At 46.0% G+C, this 20936-nt stretch overlaps 1 protein-coding gene and 1 long non-coding RNA gene across 4 annotated transcripts in view; one reads left to right on the forward strand and one right to left on the reverse strand.

The window, feature by feature from the left end:
* Window positions 1-821: 821 nt before the first annotated feature.
* LOC145723858 (uncharacterized) lies at window positions 822-17225 on the reverse strand. 2 transcript variants are annotated; one of them, XR_014149191.1, is made up of 2 exons: window positions 15563-17225; window positions 822-1006 (listed from the first exon to the last, which is right to left on the reverse strand). It is a non-coding gene; the product is annotated as an uncharacterized LOC145723858 (long non-coding RNA). The 2 variants fall into 2 exon arrangements; XR_014149192.1 differs by lacking the exon at window positions 822-1006 and adding an exon at window positions 6863-7437.
* A 148-nt stretch (window positions 17226-17373) lies between these two features.
* The window catches only part of EDAR (ectodysplasin A receptor), a 108236-nt gene continuing 104673 nt past the window's right edge, over window positions 17374-20936 (forward strand). The window contains exon 1 of one of the 2 annotated variants that reach the window (XM_081833280.1): window positions 17374-17516. The gene's annotated coding sequence lies outside the window, so the exon portion shown is untranslated. The remainder of the gene's footprint in view (window positions 17517-20936) is intronic. The other variant, XM_081833282.1, reaches the window with a different exon arrangement.

The raw sequence follows: 20936 nt of genomic DNA on the forward strand, positions 1-20936 counted from the left end.
TCTTCATACTAAGGGTTGAAGGGTCCTTTGTACCCCTAAAAGTAATACAACGTTATATGTCAGTTATAGCTCCATAAAAATGGGGGCCCAGATGTCCTATTAACAGCAATAACTATAATATTGCCTTAAACCTTCCTTTTGGAATAAATAAAACAATTACAGCTAAAGCAGTAATAACCAAATGATTTCACATCTTTACCCTGTTTACCCTCAACACCTCAGGAGCTGCACATAAGTCTCAAGGACCCTGAGACCCCTTTGGATGACAAAAGCGAAGGTTGTTGAGCGGGATGACCTCTAACATCTGTCCCAATGCTTTAGGCTCAGGGTCAAAGATTCTTGTGTATGGAAGAGGCGGCCGAATTGCATTTTTTTTAACTTTAGCTACTCATTTGAAAGCATTGTCAACTGCCAATGCCTGATACCCTTCAAAGCCTGTGGAATAAAAAACTGAGAGAGCTTTCTATCCTGGACAATTGGGGTCAAGATGTTTCAGATATGGGAGAGGACAATGGCGAAGGGGCTCAGAAGCGTGCAGGCTGGGGATCAGCCTGTCACTGACTCCTCTTAGTCACTGACCCCCACCCCTTAACTACGGTGTGCCGGTCACAAGGGAGTCGCGTGCAGGAGGACAGAGCATCACATGTCAAGACATGCCATCCCCCAACTGGGAGGACAGAGGGAGGTGGTACAAGTGCTAGAAGGGCCAGCATCGCTTTAGCAGAGCTCAATTGCCATTCTATCAACTATGGCTCAGCATTGACTTCACACTTTGAATTAGCCATGAGCATCAGGTATCAATTATAAGTTAACAATCAAAATTCAGCAATGCATTTTTTAATGTCACCGGGAAATCCTTGAGCTCAGACAGTTGGCTCTTCCTTGCATCTGCAGGACATACATTTTAGCCTGGAGAACAGAGGTCGGGGCTCCCTTGCAGGAGTGCTGCGGGAGTGGCAGCCCTAGAAGAGACGGGGCAGGTGGGGAACAGGCAAGGCAGTGGCATCTGGGGGGAGAAAGAAGGCAAATGGCAGGGAGGTTACCATGCATGCTGGGAGGGCCAGCACAACTAACCTACCCCTTTCCCAGGGTCGGGGCCCCTCATCAGCCCTAGGCCTCATTCATGGCCTAAGTCCTGCTTCGGATTCCCCGACAGAATAACAAACAACATTTGCACAGCACCATTTCATTCAAGATACTCCATCCACGGGGCGCCTGGGTGGCTCAGTCGTTAAGCGTCTGCCTTCGGCTCAGGTCATGATCCCAGCGTCCTGGGATCGAGCCCCGCATCGGGCTCCCTGCTCGGCGGGAAGCCTGCTTCTCCCTCTCCCACTCCCCCTGCCTGTGTTCCCTCTCTCGCTGTGTCTCTCTCTGTCAAATAAATAAATAAAATCTTAAAAAAAAAAAAGATACTCCATCCACATCAGTCCCTCAATAACCCCGTGAGGTTTATCACCATTCATAGAATGGCAGCAGAGGCTCAGGGTTCAGTCCCTTCCAAGGTCACATAAGTGGGAGGTAGGTGTAGGGTTAGAGCCCCAACCTCTTGGTTTCAGGCTCCTTGGGCTTTCTCAGTTTCTAACTATATCTATTCTGTCTTCAAAGGAGGAAAATTATTTTTGTCTTCAAAATCCAACCTTTCCTCGTGGCTTCAACAGCTCTCCCTTGAAGCCCCTGCAAAGGAACAGGATGTCCAGGCTCTGGGTGGGATCCAGGAGTGCCCTGCAATGCCTAAAGGGGAGCGCATCCAGCAGCGTGGGTAACACACAGGAACAGTTAAGAAACTATGCAAGAGCAGGTGTTAAGTGAAAATATTGCAACTATAGAAAAGCATGCATAAAGCATGCATAAAGAAAAAAATGGATATAAAAACAGAAATACATGTGGTTTGACATGACTGGGTGATGGTCCTAATTGTTTTTTCTTGACATTAAATTTTTCATGATTTTTTTTAAGTAATTGTCAACTCTGAACTAGCAACTATCATGAAATATGAATGAGAGGAGCCATTTTGACCCTTCTCCCAGCTTAAAGAGCTCTGAGTTTTAAAGATGTACGGAATATGGACTGCTTTCCCCCACTTAATTGCGGGATTTATCCAGTATGTCCTTCCTGGGAGATCAGGACTGCTGGTCAGTCTTCTTTCCCCTGGTTTCAAAGTTAAGGGGGACCAAGAGAACAGTCCATACCTGAGATGTGCAAAAATTGGCCATTGAGAAAACTATGCTTTCTTGCATGTGCTGAATCCTCCTGAGCTGTTTTCCAGGCCTGGGGAGGGCCTTGTGCACACTCAGCTGCCTCTCTCTTCTGATCGGCTCTGGATGGGCACACGGTGGGAGCCTCCCAGCCAAGCAGGAATGTGGCCTGAGGCTGGGACGTGATCATCAGGGCCTTTGTGGGGGGGGGGCGGGGGCGGAAGGGGCATGCCTCAGCAGGAGGCATCCACTGGGACTGCGGTCCCAGGCAGACTGTGGGAAGCCAGAAATCTGGGAATTAACCATGTGGCCACCAGAATCTCAGCCTAATGCTCTAACTGGGGGACTCTCAAATTTTCTTATAATGATGCCAAAGCATATTCCAGGAATGCTGTAGACTGAATGTGTGTGTCCCTGCAAAGTTCACATGTGGAAACCTAGTTGCCAGAGTCCTCAGAAAAGTATGTAGGTCATGAGTTCGGCACCCTCACGATGCAACTAGTGCCCTGATAAGAAAAGACAGGGAAGAACTTGCTTCCTCTCTTTGCCACATGAGGACATAGGAGAAGGAGGCCATCCGCAGACCAGGAGAAGGGCTCTCTTGTCGGGAAATGAATTAGCCAGCATCTTGATCTTGGACAGTGAGAAATCAGTTTTTGTTGCTTAAGCCACCCCACCAATGGTATTTTGTTATAGCAAAATACCCTGACACTTCTATTCTAAAATCTACCTGCAAAATTTTGAAGTTTTTGAGAGTAGCTGTGCAAAAATTCCAAGAGATTAAGGACTATTTGCTGATGTCACCAGCTTCCTATAGACTTAAACTGACAAACATTATTTGTAAGATACAGTTTATAAATTACCCTGATTTTATCTTTTTCTTGAATAAGGGTATAGAGAATTTTTTTATACACTCATGATAACATTTATCTTATCTTCTTGAAACCACAAAACTGTTTTACCCAGAAATAAAAGCAGTGATCACAAAGCACAGGCGCCTTATCTTCAAGGACAAATGAGACTCACTAGGTAGAAATAGAGGGTCTAATAGCAGTACCTGCAGACATCAGCAAAATAGTGGCAGGAATGCCTGGCAGCAAAAAGCTATTTTAAATCTCATTTTAGTGACTTTATTTTTTCTTTTATTGTTTCGTACATAACAGTTTTCTGCAATGAACATGTATTACTGTTGTAATTAGAAGAGCAATTTTTAAAAAATAACTGTCTACTTGTCCTGATTTTTTTTTTTTTTTTGGTCACGGAGGTTGGGATTGCTCACTGTAGGGGGCAGTGGTGCTAGAAGCTCTCTGTCCATCCTCGGGGCACTGCTGTTCACTTAGGATAGCCCTGCAATTGGTGATTATAATGATATAATGATATTCCTGAGTCATCATGAAAAGATGAATTACATTATGTATTTTCTGCTTAGAAAAGACCAGAAGTATTTGTACATGTCATAAAGGTGCTCATGAGAAACAGTGACTTCTTAAAGTTTTGACACTGCAAAGGTTTGAACCGCCAATGATCTGGAAAATGCACGTCTGTGAGCACCTGCTGCGTAGGAACACCTGGCCAGTGGGGTAAGGCTATGCACAGTGTGGACACAGGCTGTCTGAGCCCCAGCGTAGTCACTGCTTTACCCCAGAGAATGCTCATGGACAAGGTGGTGCACCAGCACACACCTCTGCTTTAAACCATTGATTCATTCCTGACAAACAAAAAGTTGGCCCGTAAAGCAGGGTGGGGAAGAAGGGAATTTGCAGAGGATTCCGGTGTTTAGTTGGGGAAAAGGAAACAAGCAGAACTGAAAGTTCACTTCTCTTTTTTTTTTTTTTAAAGATTTTATTTATTTGACAGAGAGATACAGCAAGAGAGGGAACACAAGCAGGGGGAGTGGGAGAGGGAGAAGCAGGCCCCCCGCGGAGCGGGGAGCCCAACGCGGGGCTCCATCCCAGGACCCTGGGACCAGGACCTGAGCCGAAGGCAGATGCTTAACGACTGAGCCACCCAGGCGCCCCTGAAAGTTCACTTCTGACTGTAGTGGTGCTGATCCCCAGAGGCAACCTGAAACTGTCGGGGTCACCTCAGTACGCTGCAGCTGGACTTCTGGTCCCTTCCCTGCAGCAAGGCTGAAGGGCAGAGGGGTGGAGGTGAAGGGGTGCGGAGTGGCTGGAGCCTGGCGGTGTCAGCAGGAGCGGTCGCTGGAGCACTGGCCTCCTGACCTGGAGCACGGGGCCAATCAAGGCCCAACACAGCGGGCAAGCCAGGACCCACAGCTCTGTGCTGCTGTCTCCAGAAAGCTTTCGAAGCCTGCCAGCCTCTGTGCAGGCCAGTCGGTTGCTTGTGTAAGAGCCACAGGCCGTGGTTGATCCGCAGGCAAACTCCTGCTTGGCCCCAGGGGCCATTTCGACATCCAGAGCAATTCTTAATCCCTGGAGAGGTGAAAGTCATGTCCTTACAGAGCCCCTTCTCATTAGGAAGGAGAAAATGTGTTTAAAGCGACTTTGTTTGGATTTCCAAACACCCACATGGCTGCTTCTGCAATCCCCTTTTTAGTGAGGCTCAGGGGGCCGCCCTGTGGCCCAGCAGTGAGGTAAAGGCTCCCAGGTCCTTTGCTCACCACAGCCCGTGCCGCCTGGGCCTTTGCTGATGAAAGGGAAACTGCGGGAGAGGCCCGCTGCCCCTACGGCAGCTTTCTCTTCCTCCATCCCTAACAGCCTCCTGACACATCTTCTTCCATCCATTTTCTCCTCGACGTCCTCAGGCCCATAAATCTCTTGTCTGGTGCCAGGATTCTGCATTCACTGGGCAGAGCCCTTCTTGGCCATCATTTCACTCACAAAGACACTCAGGACCGTAGCTTATGGCTTGATGAGCACTAACCAAAGTGCCCCATCCATAACCCATCCACGCAGCCCCTTAGCCTGTCTCTCCAGGACCCTGTGCCTCTGCCGCAGGTCCCTCTCCACCGCTTCCCGGATCTGTCCCTCTTGCGGGCAAAAGGATTCGAAATGATTTGAAGAGGCTCCTGCTTTCAGAGGCAGGAAGCGTGGTCCACTTGGCTTTATGGGCACCCCTCTGAGATTGGGAGACAGGCTGGGGGTGATGCTCCCTGTCGTTTCTCCCACCTTGACGATCGGGGTCTTCGGGTCTCCCACTTAACTTTTCTGCCACAATCTACCCTCTCAATGCCCAGACTTCCCCTTTGTGAATTGCTTCCTGCGGACTACAGTTTTTTGGTAATGCTTCAACTGTTAAAACTAAAAACGCTCTCTATTGTGGGTATGAACCATAGCCCCTGGTCACGAAAACCTGTGTTTGCCTCAGCCAGGCTCCCTGATGGCCTGCTGGTGGTGCCGCGATTTACCCGCTCCCTGACAGGGGATGGCGGTCGATGTCATCGTTGGGCTTCTCCCTGGCCTGGTCCGGTGCAGCCGATCAGTTGTGATACGCTCTCTGGCCATGTGCAGCAGGGCTCACCGAACAGCCATGTCGTCCACCCCGGAATCTACAACTCTGAGGGTTTCCCTTCTTTGCTCTCACTAAAAATAGCCCTCATCTCTGGAACCCTCTGCTGACCTCCTTGCCTGCAGGCTGTTCAAATGGGAGGCTGTTATTGGGAATTCTAACCCCTACCTCCTCCGTTTGATCTCTGCCCGTCTCATAAACTGGGAGAAAGGCGATTACACGCTTCTTGTGGTGGCTCGTCTCTGATGTTCCCCTGAATGGCCAAGCTTTGAACAGTGTGCTGGCAGTGTCCATGCTCTTTACTCTGCCTGTGCTCACTGCCTAGGGCTGCCTTTGTTGTTTGGCAAATGGTGCTCCCTGTGCTCCCGCATCTTCCTAGCACATCCTGCCTCCCTTCAGAAGCCCCTTGCCAGTACTCACCATGAGGAAGTCATGAACAAAAATGAACAAATCACAAGAAAAGTAGTGTAAAAACATGTCCCAAATGGTTCCCTGTTCAAACAACATTGCTCCATTGAACACACAGCCCCCAAAATGACCCACTTTTGTTTCTTCACCACCTGTTTTCCCTGCGCTCTGTAACTGCTCTCTTAGAGCAGGGGACCTTCGAGCTCGGTCACCGGAGAGACAGACATGGTCCGTGCTGATTGAGATGATCTCAGAGCTATACTGATTATAAAGAACCACTTGGATAGGGACCGAGCTCAGTAACAAAACATAGAACCCCAGACTTTTATTATCGTGTGGACTGAATAAGCCAGATGCATTCAGTTTATTCACCAGACAGGCAAGAGGGAGATGGATGGATAGATAAATGAGGAGAAAGGTTGACTCTTTTTAAGTCAGTATGAACCTAAATAGAAATTGCATATTGGCAAAAATCAGTGAGCCAAAAATCAAACTAGCACATCAAATTGCTGAACCAAATCAAGAGCTATTGGCTTGAGTCTGACCAGAGAAACTCTTCCAAGAAAACCTGGATGTCCTTTCCCTGAGGAAGGATCTGATCTAGAATATATGCTTCTGTGACAACAATCACATGTTCTAAGTGCATTTTAAACTAAATTCCCTTTCCATCTGTTCAATAGATATTGAGGACACGCTATGTGTGTCAACACCATTCCAGTGCTAAGGTCCCAGTCAATGGTGAGCAAAAACCTGCTATCCTTATAGATAGTTATAGAGTTTGTTGGGAGAGAAACTTAATCAAATAAGCAAATGTGTAACCCCATATGTGATAAGTGGTGTACATGCTTGTAACAGGGGAGCTTGACTGGAGGGCCTTGGGATAGTTCCTCTAAGGAAGTAACGTCATAGCTGAGCCAGTGCCTAAAGGGAGAAGTTGCAGTTAATAATTGAAGAGTAGAGGGGTGTCGTCCAGACAGAAGGAAAGGAATGCCCCGCGGTAGGTGGGAGGACAGCTATGGCTGGAATGGGAAAACAGTGCATAGTAATAGTGTGGAGTAAGGGGCAAGATCTTGCTGGACTTCAGAGGCAGTGGGAGCAATTGACTCCCAGGGCAACAGGGAGCTTTTGGAAGGAGTTATTCAGGAGGTTGGGTGGGGGTAGAAGGATGACAGGAGTCTGTTTGTGCTGGAAGAAGACCACTCTTGATTAGGGGCCACAGTGCCCATGGGAGGCCAGTTAGCAGGTGGCAGGTTGTTCTGAGCGGGTAAGACTTCACTGATGTCATTTTGCTGGTTTGCTCCTGATTCCTTCTATCCTGCTTTGAGAATCTCAATTCCTGGGTCCGCCAGTGAAAGTTACTTCCTACCTGTGGAGAGAAGCTAATTAATAGGATAATAAGGATAGTTATTCGGGCGCCTGGGTGGCTCAGTTGGTTAAGCGACTGCCTTCGGCTCAGGTCATGATCCTGGAGTCCCAGGATCGAGTCCCACATCGGGCTCCCTGCTCAGCGGGGGGTCTGCTTCCCCCTCTGCCCTCTTCCCCCTTTGCCCTCTTCCCTCTCGTGCTCTCTGTCTCTCATTCTCTCTCTCTCTCAAATAAATAAATAAAATCTTAAAAAAAAATAGGATAATAAGGATAGTTATTTATCCCTGTAATAGAAGTCTTCATGTTAAATTTATACATGGCAACATTTCACTTTAAGTTATAATTGATAGGATGGCCTAATCCGCCCAATTCTGACCTTTTGTTGATTCTAATCCTGAGGCAGTGGTCTGATTTTAAGAAAATGGTTACTAGTGCAAATGCTCTTTTCTAAACCACAAGCATCATTACCTCTGCTTAATTAATGAGGCATCTGTGAGATGTGGAAGTCAGGGATATATCTCCTTACCATTTTAACTAGAACTCTCCTCACCTCAACTACCACTCTACCACCTCAGGCAAAATTCAGCGTGATTATCTTAAAGGCAAAGACAGTACACACACAATAATGGGAATGCCATGCTCAGTCCTAGTGAGGGGTGTCTTGCCCTCTTCCAGACTGAGTGGTCTCTGCCCCTAAGAGCTGATTGACACCCTGTGAGTTTTTCGCCACACCACATGGAAGGCTGAGTGCATCATGCACCTGAGGGTCACAGTTCCATTACAAAATATCCACTGACCTCACGTGCCAGTTTTGCCCGATAAAATAAATAAATCACTATAGAAAAGGAATGGAAAAAACAAGCAACTAGAAAAGTCGCTCTAACCCAACTGGGTGAGGTAACATTTCAAAAGCCTTCCTTCACTTCAAACAAAGGTTTCTCTAAGTCTGCCCAAGAGCTCCTGAGAAGAGAGGCAGGAAGTCAAAGAAGCCAGGCCAGCCAACAGCAGGCCAAGATACCACCACCACCGCCGTCCTGGGATTTCCAGGGTCTGTTGCTTCTGCTGAAAGTACGCTCTCTCGCTCTCTCCCTCTCTCTCTCTTTACCTCAGAAGCTGACAGCAGGGATGGAGCTGCTAAGATGTCAAGCCAGTGATTCCATGGAGCCTCAAGATTACACCAAAGGGGTTACATCACTCAGCTGCCCCCACAGCATTAGAAAAATAGTGACACATTCTGGGCATGGATGAAGAGACAGCATTTCCAGAATCTGAATTCTCACCTCAATCTTACTCTTCATAGTAAGAGCCTTTGGCAATGAGAGAAAGGCAGGGCTTCCCCTGGATGTGAATCAAAAGTAGACTCTTTCTATGTTGATTTTTAAAAAAAGAGAGGGATTGAGAGAGAGAGAATATGGTCACTATAGATACATGCTGAGGGAAAAAAAAGTTAGCCTCTCTGCAGGTTCAGAATAGCCAGATCTTCATGTACCAGGGTTTGCGGTGAAATTCCGAGAGCAGATTTCCTTCCTAGGTCTGCCTCTAAACCACCCTTCACACTTTAGCTTCCAGGCCATTCCTCATGTAACCTTTCCACAACAGTTAACTCACTTTGAGTTAACTAACAGTTAACTTTCCCATTGTACATGCCAGTGATCACAATTATGCTGAATGAAGAGCTACCCCCAAACTCACTGGTTTAATATCCTCACTTATTCTCGTTCACGCATGTTGAGATTGTCTGGGCGACAAAGGGCTGGGAGTCAAGTGACCAGCTGGCTTTCGCTCTGAGAAGCGAGGTGAGCCCAGCTCTGCTCCACATGCCTCTCATCCTCCCCAGATCAGAGGGGTAGTTGGGACTTGCCACTCTCATGAATAATGGCCGAAGCTTAAGAGTACAAGTGAGAACATGTAGTACCTCTTAAGTCTTAGGCTGCAGATTGGCATGCTGCCACTCTATTCATACGCTGTTGGCCGAAGCAAGTCGCATGGTCAAGCCTAAAGTCAAAGGGTGAGGAAGGGCATTCCACCTCTAGAGGAGGAACTTCAAAGGCACGTGGGAAACAGAGGATATAATATTGGTAACAAAAACACCACCTACTACACCTGTGAAGAAAATAACAACAATCACAATGATGATGATCCTTTTTAAGCACTCTCCATGTGCTGTTACATGCACTTCCTATACATTAACATATTTGTTCCCCACGACTCCCCGACTTCTCTCCTTATTTGTAGAGGAGCAGAGGGAGGAGAACAGACACTAAAACACTTGCCCAAGTCTGTGCCACACATCTTGTTGGAGCCTGGGTTCGGAGGCCTGGTCTGGCTCTGCACCCTGCACCCTTCACTCCCGAGCCATCCTGGACAATCTACAAAAGGTCTCTGAGAATGTGGGCGTGCGGGGAAGGGCGTTCACAAACACTCTGCATACTGGAGAACCTTGTCAGGCACAGTGTTCCTTATAACTTCATTCTGGGTCCTGGGAACATGTACAAAGAATAAAGGTCACCTCTTCCTTGGGTAAGGTTACCAGTGAGTCACTGGCTGTTTCTAAAATAGAAATTGGCTCAGGGACATGTTTCTATTTCAGAAAATCATGCTAGTATTTGTTGGACAATGAATGTTTTCTCTCTTGTTTAATGATAAAGACTATAGGTGTTGAGAAAAGAGCCCCAAACTCTAGGGGAAAAGAGTCCAAACCACAGGGAGGCCCTGCCCAGGGAGCGCAGGCTCAGAACACATTCAAACCAGGGTTTTGACGTGAGTTATTACCACATGGCCTTCAACACAGCATGAGCGTCTCACCGTGTTTCCATTCAGGACCTTCGTATCTATCTCTCAATCTACATTTGTTAAAACAATGGCTGTGTGGGCAGCCACATTGAAAAGAAAGGCTGCATTTTCATGGGTAGAAGATCTTTATTGTCTGGCAGGAGAAAATATGGTTGATTCCAATGGCTTATATATTATTTTAAAAATTACTTTATTGGGGCGCCTGCGTGGTGCAGTTGGTGAAACGTCTGACTCTTGGTTTCAGCGCAGGGTGTGATCATGAGATCATGAGATCCTGAGATCATGGTCATGAGATTGAGCCCCCCATGGGGCTCCACGCTCAGCACAAAGTCTGCTTGGGACTCTCTCTCCCTCTCCCTCTGCCCTAACCCCTGTTCTATCTCTCTCTCTAAAATAAATAAATAAATCTTAAGAATTTTTTAATTTGTTGTAAAGCTGTAAGTCTGGCTGGTCCATAAACAATGCATATCAGATTTTGTCCTTAAGACACCTGAATTCTGGTCAGCTTGTTCCATTGTCCAGTAAGCTCAGAACTGGAAGAGTTCCATTGTTGTTCAAGAGTGTTGTTCAAGTGTTCAAGAACAAAATAATTGACTTTTGAACATCAGACCTTGCCTAGTAACAAGCCAGAAATGGGAGTAGGCCAAAGCCATTAAGAATGATTAGGATGAGATTATCCTGCACTTACAATATAAACATGTTGAAATAGACATCTGCATCTGTCAAAGAATTGCTTTACCACCAGGTTGCCAGAAGCACACACTCCTCTGTTTTTCTAATGATGTGTTTGTGCATTGTTAAATCATCTGTGACCCAAGCATCCTGAGGCATCCCATGAGCTTCTCTCAGTGGTCAGGTATGCCTCTAAAGTGAACCACCCATTTTACATGTAAGAAAAGTCGTTTCTTCAGGACAGCAAATCATTACACTGAAAATGATGCATATAACCTCTTAAGCTATTATAATTACCTCTTTGTCAAGATTCCATTAAGGTTTTCTAAAAGAAGCAAACAAAACCCCCAGCCACTTGCTCTTTGAGAAAAGTCAGTTGTACATTTAAAAGTTAATCACCAAAAAAATCTATGGCTACCATAGTGACAGCTTATGTATGAAAAAAAAAATCTAAACTAAAAAGTAAATCACACACACAAAAAAAGTGCTTTTTGTGCTGATGATAAAAAAGTATTTTTGGGAAAATCTGTTGTGAATTTGACCTCACTTTTCAACTATGAAGTGGAAGACCGATGGGACGTGTCTACAGAGATGAATCCCCTAGTTGATACTGAGTAGGGAAGAAAATGGGTGTCCTTATTGAGTTGCTTGCCCAAGGAAGGAGCCAGAAACTAATGGCATTAGAGGCAGAGAAAGTGTGTAAATCAGCCAGTGGACGAGAACCGTGAGAGATGGGCCCCTTGGTGGGAATGACACAAAGGTGTTAGGCAGGTACTAGCAAACTAACTTTTTTCAGCCCTAGACCCTTCTTCAATGATCGCTGGCAGTTTAGAGAAACTGTCCCCCTGCCCAAAGTATACAAAATTCCTCTCTTCTGAATGAAGTTTAAAAATTTTTTTTCTGAAGAGAAGGACAGGGTTGCCTCTTTTTTATTCAGGCACAAAAGAATCGGACTCTTCTGTTAATCCTGGGTCGGCACAGATGCCTCTTAGAGCTAAGTCAGTACCTGATGAGTCCTGTTCATGAATCACCTGGGAACGAAGACCCCTTGAATTCCAGGAAAAGGTGGTACCTATTAAGATACTGACTTGAATATATGCTTTTGCTCCCTCCCAAACCTCACCAAAATGGACAGAAAAAGGGATTTCCAAAAAGACACAAGCCCTGGAGGACCGAGAGACTGAGAGGTTTAACAACAGTAAGAAATGCAGAGGCTGTAGAGCAGGTGGGTGGATGCAGACCCCAAAGCTGCAGCCTCAGTGGCAGGAAAAGCTGGGCCCTGCTCCCTCTGCCCTGCACAACTCCCACATGATTTGGAAAGAGGCAGTTCTGGTGACAGGGAAAGCACGGCAAAGGTGGGGCTAAAAACAGGATTTGGGGGTGTGATGTTTCATTCTGTGCAGTGTTGGAGAGAATACTGCAGAAAGAGAGCCCTCACCTTCTCCTTCATTCCTGCTCCTCTGCAACCCAAGGCAGAGCCAGGAGGTGAGGAGGGAGCTGGGAGAAGTGACAGAAAACCCCAGGTTTGACCTGTGGAGGTTCCCATACTGTGGGATGCCAGGCACCGCTGAGGATGAGTCTGTAAGGAAACAGGACTTTAGGAATGCTGACACACCAGGCAGCCCTTGCACACTGGCGGTCAAGCTCATACCCTCCAGGAGAGAGACAAGATCCTTCCCGGGACAAGGAAAAATCCCCAGGATACTGATGAGTCAAGGTCCCATAAAATGGCTCTGCTGTGTCATCATAAGATAAAGCCTTATGTTGGCAAATATCCAAGCTTCTGGTCAGATTTTTAATCTCCTGTTTTCAAATATGAGCAGAATACAAAGATAGCCAGATATCTAAGTAAAGCCTGAAATGTGAAATATACAGACAAAACCAGACAAATCAAAAAACACAAGAAAGTAACTTGAAAAGAGACAACAGTATTAATATCTCCAGAAGGATAAGATATGGCATAGCATTTAAGAAAAAAGAACAGAATCACTCACGAGTACACACACATGATTTTTAAGGAATAATTAGAGAACAAAAAGAGTCTTTGGAAATTAAGAAATGATAGCAGAAATTAAAAACTCAATAGATGCTTTTGGAAGTAAAACAGGAAATTTGCTGGAAGGTAGAAGGGAAAAAAGGGCAAAACTCAAACAAACAAACAAACAAAGGGAAAATAGAAGAGGAAAAGGAGGAAAAATAGAAGACTCAGTTCTAGAATATTCCAATACCCATGTGGTAGGAGTTCCATGAAGAGAGAGCAGAGAAAATTAAGGTAAGGAACTTGGTAATAAAATTACAGCCCACTGAATGCCCAACACACTGGATAAAAAGCCAAACCACACATCATCACAAAATTTCAGAGTTTTGGGAACAAAGAAGATCCTGTGAGCTTTCAGAGAGGAAAACAAACAAAAAGAAAGATTACATACAAAGCCCAGAAATTAGAATGGCTTTGAACTTCTCAACTTCAACACTGGATGCTTAAAGAACATTACTAACCTGGAGTTAGGAGTAGGAGTAGAATGGAAACATTGTCAGACATTGAAGACCTGAAACATTCACTTCCTATGCATTCCTGATGATGCAATCAAGAGAAACGAGAATATAAACCAATAAAGGGGAAATCATGACATCTAGGAAACAGGAGGTCTAAGTCAAAAGAAAAGAGGTAAGAGGACTCGCCTGGATGATGAAGGTGATCCCAGGATGAAACAGTGCACCAAATATAGAGCGTGACCAGCCCAGAATGGAACAGGTAGGACTCCTTCAAGAAGATTGGGCTGCATTTGAATTGGGTTAACATCACTGAGTTGGAATTCTGCCCCCCAGAATTCCCTTCCTGAATGATTCTGGATTAGCCTTGTACAAAGTGACATTTTGCATGAGATTTGGAAAATGAAAAGGTGGGCAGCAGCCCTGTTCTTGCATGTTAGGAGGGTGGGTACAGGGGCCCAGGAACTGTCACTGCTCACACACGTGGTCACTCATCCGCTGGCTCACCTGGGGCAGCCAGGCCCACGGTAACCCCAGCTGTTGCTGGGTCGCCTCTTTGGCTTCTCTGAATCCTGGACAAATTGTAACTCCAGGGAAACAAAGAGATGTGCGAGAAGGGAAAAATAATCACACTATTCCTCGGTGGCTTAGTAGTAAATAGCATGCACATAATAATGTAATATAAATGCTGAATGCGAATCTCACCGGAGTTATAGGAAAGACGAGTCAAGGGATACAGGGATGGGCAGTATGTATGTGTGTGATAGGGCCCAGCTGGGGGCTATGGTGGTGAAACACAGCTAAATGTTCATCTTCTGTGGAGAAAGCTGTTAGTGTCTAAAACTGAGGACATAAAATGTATTTATACAAGTAGGTTATTGGAAAATTTGGAGGTAAATTCCTAAAAAGTCAGCTAAAAGAAAGTGATTGCCTCAGAGGATCAAAAGGCAGAGCACAAGGAATTGCTGCTTTCATAAGAAGATTTAAAGAACTCTGTAAACTATGTAAATGTACACATTTAAAAAAAATGTTTTGAATGGAATTATCCATTCACAATGTCCGGGCTTAGAAGAATTGTTAAATACATTACAGTGTATCCAGGAGACAGAACATTCAGTAGCCACTGAAACTATGTTTTCAAGAAATATATATAATGGCAAGGGAAATGCTCAAAATACAGTTTAGATAAAGAGGGCAATATATAAAGTTGCAGGCACCGTGTGATCCCAATTATGAAATCAAACAATGCAGAGAAGAAAAAGGCTGAAATAATTAATATCAAGATGTTAACTACAGTGATCTTGGGTGGTGAGATTATAAACTCCCTAAGTTATGCCGTATCATCCAAATTATCTTCAACAAGCCCAGACTGCTCTTACAAATGAAAGGAAAAAATAAGTAAAATTATTTTTTAAGCTCTCATATAACAAAAATTCCCCACAGAAATTAATCAGGCTATCTTTTTACCTCGGTATATAAAATGTAAATAGTATCAAATACAAAAGAGAGGTCACTGTACGTGGAATTTTTCTCTTATTCACTTCTTAGCAGTTGCCAACCACTCTATGGCACCACATTCTGACATGGGAGACAGGATGAGTACCAAGTCCCCAGGGCCCGGTCCCAGCTTCTAGTGACTGGCATGGGTTACTGGAAGGTGCCAAAGTACTGCTTCTGTTAAAATACTGCTTGGTTAAAATACTGAATTTGTTTTTGCAATTCAGTGGTTAGTGGGTGCAGTTGGGAAGTTAATTATAGTCCAGTCTGCTTCGTCTGTTACTCCACCTCATTCATTCATTCATTCATTCCACAAACATGAATTGTGCATCTACCTTGAGCTTATGTACTTAGCTACGCTCCATGTGGGGACTCAGAGATGGATCCTGACCTCGAAAGCCTACTCTCCAGCAACAGAAATACACGTGCACATAAATGACTATGATACAGGATCAAATTTGGTAAGGGGCATGATAACGATACAAGGGTTTCTGAAGGACTGCAGTGTGAGAAATATTAACTCTCAACTCTTTGTGATTTAGTGCGGTGCCACGTCTGTAAAATAATCTTGTGTTGCTCATTCCCTGCATGACTTATCATTTCACAAAAAGACATTCTTTAAAAGCACACTTTTAAACAAAGACCGAGTCACCCTGACGTGGTCAGCTCACCCTGCAATGTCACCTCTTGCCCGGAGGCTGTTCTGTCATTCAGGCTGTTGACAGGTTCAGATTTCTTCTCCTAGTTTCTTGATTATGTAAGTGTGCAAGAAGGCTGCTTTTTACCATTTCCATTCCATAAGAGAATTGATCTCTGTTTTCTAAGACAACACAGAAGAGATACCCATTTCTACCCATACCCATCCCAATAAAACGTCTGTTACTCAGGGAGTTTTCCCTTTCCACCCGCAAGCAGTAGGCAAAAGGTCCGCACTGATTTATCTCCTTCCCTGACTTGTCCTGATCCCCACACCTACACTGTGCTGTGTGGGAGGAAGTGGGAGTCAGAGGGGAGCCCCCACACCCCTGCCCTCAGACCCCATAGACAGTAAGGTACCTTTGCTGAGTAGAGGTGGCAACAAATACAGGGTGAGTTAGTCCGGGAGTAGTTGTGGTCTCACTCTGAGGAACTAAAAACTATAGGCACATGTTGTTTAGCCAGGAGAGGCTTCCTGAAAATCAGAGGGCTAAATTAATCATCCTTCTACAGTGTCAGTGTACTCCCTATGGAGCTGTGTTCCCAAAACAATACGCATGTATGTATCTTATCTGATACAACCACTAGGGGGTGGTTGACCAAAAAAGCCAATTAAAGTGGGGAATCCATTAGAAATATATAAACATAACCGTTTTAACTTAAAATACGAAAAGAGTACATTTATTTGTTAATCTTTTGAATTCGGACCAAGGCCTCTTCCTGAGTCTAGGTGGTCCTTTCTACAAAAGCCACATATGTAATGCATCACAGTTTGGGTTTCTTCAAAGCACAGTTAGAGCTGAAAGACCCTGAAACAGAGTTCAGAGGCCTCTGTATTTTTATAATCCTCCACCCCTTTTCCCAAAGTTGTCTCACAAACACCGTATTTGACAATCATTTTTCACTCAATTCAGGTTTTCCAAAGTAGTTAAATTAATTTTTATTTAAAAAAATGTATTTTCAAGGATTAAGAGTATACTTAGGGTGATGAGCACTGAGTAATATACGGAATTTTAAATCACTATATTGCACACCTGAAACTAACATACCACTGTGTGTTAATTATACTGGAATTTTAAAAATAATTAAAAAATTTTTTTCACTCATATTTCCATTTTACTCAACAGTTTATGTGACATCAATTAAATTGAAAAGTTTAAGTAATTGATGTTGCACCCATAGCTGCCCTAAAAAGGCTTAGGAACAAATCCAACTAATGCTTGGTAAGTTCACAAGCTCCCCGGAGGAGCATTCGTACCTGTACCTGACCTGCTGTACCTGACAGCATCCACAGCACAGGTGCCCGACCCTCGGCTAGTTTAATAGAAAAGTGGGACACGCTGTTCCAGCTAGTGGAGTGGAGGTCGGCCAAGGAGCTTCTGCTTTTGCTTATTACCAAAGGCCACCAAGCTGTCTTCTGGACTTTGTTCTGAGAGCAGACGGTTTGGACAAAAGCAAGACCCCGCACCCAACTGAGGTCATCCCTCTGGCTTCCAAGACACCCATGCGTCCATTTTAAACCAGCAAAATTACCTTGTGTTTGCTTGTCCTTTTAATATAAAAAAAGAAAGAAGAAAACACTTCCGAGTGCCCCAGGGCCTGCCACACTCCCAGCATGCACCCCTCTGCCTAAGTGCACCTTCTGCATGTGGGCCTTCAGTGGGACCACGTGACTGACGTCTGGCCAATGGCATTGGTGGAAGCCACCCTACACTTCCGGCCTGAGGGTGGGGTGGGACCCACCCGGGACCTGCTCACGTGACCTCTACATGCTTTCTTCTGTGCTGAGCTAGGTGCGTGGGCAGCCCACTGCTCTGAAGCCCCTGCAGTGGGACACGTCGGAATGAGCCTGCACCCAGAATGACCAGGAGCAGCCGGGAGCCGATCTGTTGGATGGTGACGAGAAAGAGTCAGCTGCTGACGCTTGGGGTCAGTACAGCTGTCTTGGGTGGAAAACACGGGGTAATGGCTGCGAGAGAGCACGGGGTCAGTACAGCTGTCTTGGGTGGAAAACATGGGGATAATGGCTGCGAGAGAGCACGGAGTAAGCAGAGGCATGCAGCGGGTGACCCGGTGCTCAGGCAGACTATTGCTGTATGGAACCTGGGTTCTGGGAGGTACAACGAACGCTTGTATAAGAGCTGCTTTTGAACCCTGTGGGACATGAGTACATATAAAAAGGTAATTTATACCAAAGGTCAGTATGTGTTCAGGGCCAAAAAAAGGGGGAAGAAAGCATTTCAGGCTGTGACTGTCCAAGAAGTTTCAGAAAGTGCTTCTGCAGGCTGAGTGGGGAAAGATGGCATACCCCGCAGAAGGATGGGGCAATGAAAGGACAGTCGATGGCAATGCCTCTGAGAGTTTGGAGGGAGAGTTTGGGGAGTACTGGAAAACTGATTTCTAGAGGTCCAGGCTGTAGAAGGTCTGCACTGAAGCTAAGTAATTTGGACCTGATCTTCTGTGCAACACAGGAAGCACATCAGGGAAAACTTGAGTAGGGGCTTGAAATGATCAGTTTAGGGCAATTAGTCCAATAATAGTATACAAACTGGATTACTGAGAAGACCTGGAGGAGAAAGAATTATTAATCCTCTAATGATTCAAGAAACCAATTATTCAAGGGCAAGGCCTGTATTAATTCTGCTCTTTGTCCTGGTGGGGGCTGGCACAGTGCATTCCAGGTTCTAGGTATCTAATAATATTTCCTGAATTGGGTTGGGAACAAGAGGGTCTTGAGTGGATTTGAAGCCAGGAAAACAAGGGGCAAGAAATTATATTAAACCTGTCACATGGGGGTCTGTGGAAGAAAGTGAGAATCCATGATTGCTTGTAAACTAGAGGCTCTACCAGCACAAGGCTTGGCCATAGGAGGCCCTTGGTAAATAATTGTGAGAGGGAGGGAGGGAATAATGACCAAAGGAAATGAGATTACTTAAAGTGGGAGAGAATGGTGAGTTTTGTTTTAGATGTTCCAGATTTGAAGCTATAGTAGACTCTGCAGATTGAAATGACTAGTAGGGAGAAAAAAAACTCAAGGAAGAAGTAAGGAAAGAAATTGGAGATGAGAGGTTCTCTCTAAGGAGGTCAGAGCTGGAACCAGGTTGTGGATTAACCCAAGGGAGAGACTGGGGAGAGAGAAGAGACCCAGGAAGGACCCTTCATTCCACCGTCTCCTCACTCCCCACTGTGCCTTCCTCAGGAGTGGAAGCCACTCCTAGCCCCCAGAGCCATGCCCAGAGAGGATTGGACAACGACAGTTCTTCCTAAGCCTGAGCAAGCATGGAAACCATCTGGAACATTCATTAACACTTAGCTTACTGGGCCCACCTCAGAGTCTCTGCTTCTGGAGGTAGAGGAGAGCTTGACAATGTGCATTTCTAACACTCTTGATGATGCTCATGCTGTTGGTCCAGGACCATTCTTTTGAGAACCTCTGAACTATGGGAAAGAAGCAACAGCCTCCTTGAGCCCAGATCCCACCCTCACCATTACCCTCAGGGCAGGTGATCATGGGCTATGGGGGGTCCCAGTGTCATTCCCACAACTTGGGGAACTTGGTTTACAAAGAGATTCCCGCGGGCTGTTCCCATAAAAGACCAAGTCCCCTGGGCTTGCAGCCTTTTTACCAAAGTGATTTGATATTCCATTACAAAAATGTGCAGACATAAACATTCTTTTCAGAACAAACAAGATGGGGAAAACTTATCTCCTGTTGGTTTTCTCGTCAGCCATCTCACTTCCCTCATGACTGTCAGCCATCTTTGATGTCAACTAACCGAGACTAGAATGTCTGCCTTTCAAAGAACCCAGGAGACCTCGCGGCTCTGCGAGGCAGTAAGGAATGACCGACCATTCCAGTTCAGGCAGACCAAGAGCCAAGCAAACAGCTCTGCTGTTTTGTTTTGTTTTGTTTTGTTTGCACCACTGTGACCATGCCCAGAGAGCTATCTTCCAATATCCCTTGCAAGCACAGTTTTATTCCCACATGTGGAATAGAGCTAGTTGAGTTTACTCTTACTCAAAATGAGAACATTAGGATGTGAGGGCGATCTGGCTGCGACATCTGTCACCCCATTGATCGCCAGGGTTGATTCGGCTGATCTGGCTGGCTAGGCGGGTGTCCCCTTCCTCCCTCACCGCTCCATGTGCGTCCCTCCCGAAGCTGCGCGCTCAGTCGAAGAGGACGACCTTCCCCGATAGAGGAGGACCGTTCTTCGGTCAAGGGTATACGAGTAGCTGCGCTCCCCTGCTAGAACCTCCAAACAAGCTCTCTCAAAATGAGAACATTAGAGGAGATGACCACACCACCTATCAGTTACTCATTCATACTTTTGGCAATTTATTGAAAAATTGCTACCATGTACCAGGTGCTATGCTAAGTGCAAGAAGACTTGTTCTTTGTCCTTAAGGAGCTAACAGCTGGTGAGGAAGACAGGCAGGTGAATACATTCCCCGGTATCTGGAAAGCCTTCGGTAAAGGGGCACCGTGGAGGGGCGCCTGGGTGGCTCAGTCGTTAAGCGTCTGCTTTCAGCTCAGGTCATGATCCCAGGGTCCTGGGATCGAGTCCTGTGTCGGGCTCCCTGCTCAGCGGGAAGCCTGCTTCTCCCTCTCCCACTCCCCCTGCTTGTGTTCCTGCTCTCACTATCTCTCTCTGTCAAGTAAATAAATAAAATCTTTAAAAAAAGAATTTAAAAAAAAAGGGGGCATCGTGGAGTATGGGCTTCATGGGTGAAAATGGGTGAGGGCATCCAGAGCAGAGGTGACCGTGTTGGGGCACAGCATGACACAGATTTCTGCAAACTGTGAGTATGTTAGTATGACCGGAATGAAGGATTTTTATTTATTCCGCCAAAAAGCCCAAGTGTCGGGCCCTGTATTTAGAACATGATCAGTGCCTGTTCTTGAGCTTTGGGGGTCTCTGCCCAGTGAAGGGTGACAAGGAGCAGGGTGGCTCTGAGTGAGGTTAAAGAGAACAGCTGGGTCAGGCTGTGGAGGGCTTCATGTACTAAGGCTTCATAACTAAAGCAGTGGCTTGGGATGTGATCCCATGGGCAGTCAGGAGCCACTGAAGTTCTTAAATGTGGAGGTCCAAGGGACAGGGGACGTGTCAGACAGAGAGAAGCATTGTGGGGCCCTTCACTTTAACCCTTAAGAGCCCAGCAGTCTGGGAACTGGAATCCCAGCTCTGGAGGCGTGAGGCTCCCAGCGACAGGCAGCTGGCTGAAGGCACCATTCCAGAAGAAATAAGTCATGGGCTAGGAGGCCAGGTTCTCATCTGGCAGCCTCCTGGGGGAGTTGGCCTCCTGGGAGCATCCCCTGGGGACAGGAACAGAAGAAGGTGGGGTCCG

The sequence above is a fragment of the Leptonychotes weddellii genome, chromosome 10 (genome assembly GCF_054177405.1).
Source record: "Leptonychotes weddellii isolate Sample4059 chromosome 10, ASM5417740v2, whole genome shotgun sequence".
Lineage (NCBI taxonomy): Eukaryota > Metazoa > Chordata > Mammalia > Carnivora > Phocidae > Leptonychotes > Leptonychotes weddellii.